Raw genomic sequence first — 3234 nt, forward strand, 5'->3', positions numbered from 1 at the left:
GATGTGTATGGATATTCTTCAGTCAAGTGTCTAGATAGTGGAAGACAGGTGCAAGTACCCGTCCTCATCTGAATATTTAAGCCCAGAGAATTCTTCTTTAATAAGAACTATATGAAGAATTATGAACCATGAAACAGGGGCATCATACTGCAAATCATTCGCTCACCGGAATCGGCACGGGTAGTAGTTTTCTTAAGGGAAGGGTTAGGTACCATGTATGGGATCTGAATTGTATTGGCATGGAACTCAACTTGCAGGTAACAAAATGCCAAAGTATGTAGACCGTAGCAATTTGCATGGTATTTTACTCTGCATATACTTGCCTTAGCCTGTCTATCCACCTATGAGTCTATCTTTGCTTGAGAATCCTGCAACTTAAATGAAGTTAGATTGTAGTGAGTGTGAATCGCTGTCATGCCCGTGTCGCGACAAGAATTTTAATAGCAAGATGTGCAAATTGCAGTCTAAAATAGGGAGCAGGAGTGCAATTCAGCAGTTCATGAAAACCACCGGCAGCCCTTAGGTTCCCACCGGATTGCGAGGCGGTTTTCGCATCAGTTGGGAAACTACCCCGGGAAAGTCATGGCTGAAGGATACAAAATTATTTGCAAGATGTCGCACGACCTGCGTTTTCCGAACTTACATGTGTGATAACTGGCGTATCAGACATAGTCCCTTGACACTATCTAATTTTTCTGCAACATTTAGACATATAGCGCGAAGTCCGTGCATTGCTACGGGCTAAAATTAAATAAATATATACCTGTAAAAATTATCACACTGTCATTTGTGTTAGATCAAATCATTTATGGTATCATTTGTGCCAGATCAAACCATACATACCCATTGTTGTTCCGATCTTATATGGGATGCGACGTGTGTGCGAATCACCGCCACGGATTGACATCTTTATAGTAGGTAAGGATGAAAGGATCAACTACACAATGTAGCGAACACATCCAGAATGGCACAGCTTAACTGAATTCAGCAAATTGCCATCTTACTGCATAATGCAGCTCAAAATGACAGGATGAGTAGGTGACACATACACACAAGATAAGAACTGAAGAATATGTCCGCTGATGATGAACCTTTTCGTTTCCAAGGTGAAAGGGTGGTTGTTAGTTATGTGGTGAGGTAAAGCTTCTCTAGTTTTATGTTTGTCTGAGCATAGGGTGTGCAGAATTGCATGTTATCAGAGGGCGACGTGGCTCCCCTGCGATGTAAACTGAACCAGTTCTGAACCTGAGACGGTGTGTTTTCATCGGATTCGAACCGAGATGCTTGGGCACTGCTTCCCAAGAGCAGCATATCCATGAAATATGTAAAGCGGGCCGAGCTTTTATACATTCGAAAACAAAGATAAACTTCCCAATCGAGTCGGAAGACGAACGGACCAGCACCAATGGTTGACATCTTTATAGTAGGTAAAGATCAACTTCCCGATGTAGCAAATACATTGAGAATTTTACAGCTTACCTGAGTTCAGCAATTTACAACCTTTATTACATAATCCAAATCAACATGACAGTTGGTGACTCATACACACAAGACAACCGGTTCACAAGCTTATTCGCATGACTATTTGTCGTAGGACTATTGCACACAAGATAATGACAGTTTGCCACGCATCCGATCTTATCTGTCGTAGCTTCGCCGATGGTCCGACGGGGCTACATATACAGGGAGAAATGTGACGTGAACGCCACAAGACAAAAGGCAGTAGACCAACCAGCCATGACGGGGCGCGCTGCAGCCATCCTTGTGTTCATGCTCTCGCTCACGGCGGTGGCCCTCCTCGTCGCCGCCGACGGCGTTGACGTGGACACCATCCGCCTCCCTAGCGACGGCGGCGATGGTGATGCATCAGGTCTTGCAACGAACAAGGGAGGCGAGGAGCAGACACCACATGACAAAGTAGTGGGCGCCCTCCAAGCAGAGAAGCCGTGGACGTGCTGCAACAATACCGTGTGCAAGGAGTCGCTCCCGCGGTCCCGCCGGTATGCCTCTGCCTGGACAAGGTGAAGGAGTGCGCCGCCGCGTGCAAGCTGTGCGAGCCGTCCGGGATCGACCACGTCTGCAACGACTGGTACCGTGGCGACCCAGGGCCCATGTGCGCCTAGGAGGAATGGCCGTGCACGTGCTGCGACCGGACCGTCTGCACCACGACTTTGGGTGCAATACACGATGGATTTTTTTATTTTATTTTTTTGAATTCAACCACGTCTCTATTTATTCATAAAAGGCAGGGATTTCTGCCGAGATAATATGAAGAATACAATCTGGTGGTGCTTGCACCCATATTTTGCTCAGATTATTTGTTACCCCCTCCTTTGCCAACCCGTGCGCCGTGCCATTCGCCGTCCTCCTTACCCACGTCACCTTCCATCTTTCTCTGTTTGCGAGCATAGCCTTCACATCCTTGATCATTGGACCCAACACAGATAGATCCTCTTCCACACTCTGAAACTTGCGAGCCACTTCCTGACAATCCACCTCGATATGTAAGCTATATATGTTAAAGATTTATGCGAGCTCTACCGCCCTTTTGCATGCTAGCAGCTCCATTTTCTGTGGATCCCCTCCCTGCGGGTGATAATTGCATGCAGCTCCTAGGAATGCTCCTTTGTCGTTCCCGAAGACCACGCCCACTGCCCCTTTCTCCCCCATCTTCGTGCATGCTCCGTCGACATTAGCCTTGACCCATCCTGCATCCGGCGTGCTCCAGCGCTGCTGTTGAACCGCAACAGGAACTTTTCTCGCCTTGCCATGGATTGTCTGCCATTCCTCCATGAGCCTTCGCACCCTTGCTGCTATATCTGCTGCCTCCTCTATCTTCTTTCCCTCCCGAGTATTCCGCGCCATCCATAAGGCGTAAAGGCTCTGCACCATGATCGCTCTCTCATCTTCTGTTGCTTCCGCAAACCAGCTCAGAAGCCAGTGAGCTAATGCACTCTGAGAGTAGATCATATCCGGCGGGATCGCCACCGGCACTCCCAGTTCCGAGTGCATGATTTTCCAAAACATTGCTGAATGGGGGCATCTCCAAAACCGGTGCAAGTTCGTTTCCTCTCTTCCACAAGCCACACAAAATACCCCCAGTTTAATCCTTCTTCGATGTAGTTCCGAACCTACAGCAAGCCCATTTCGTAAAAGCCTCCAGGTATGAACCTTGACTCTGCCCGGAGCCACCGTGTCCCACAAGTTCATCCAGGCTTTATGATTCACCACCGA

General features: G+C 48.0%; 1 pseudogene; it reads left to right on the plus strand.

Annotated features, from left to right (window-relative positions):
* Positions 1–1737: 1737 nt before the first annotated feature.
* On the plus strand, positions 1738–2322 carry LOC119293979 (annotated as a pseudogene).
* The last annotated feature ends 912 nt before the right edge of the window (positions 2323–3234 follow it).

Source organism: Triticum dicoccoides, chromosome 4B (assembly GCF_002162155.2).
Source record: "Triticum dicoccoides isolate Atlit2015 ecotype Zavitan chromosome 4B, WEW_v2.0, whole genome shotgun sequence".
NCBI lineage: Eukaryota > Viridiplantae > Streptophyta > Magnoliopsida > Poales > Poaceae > Triticum > Triticum dicoccoides.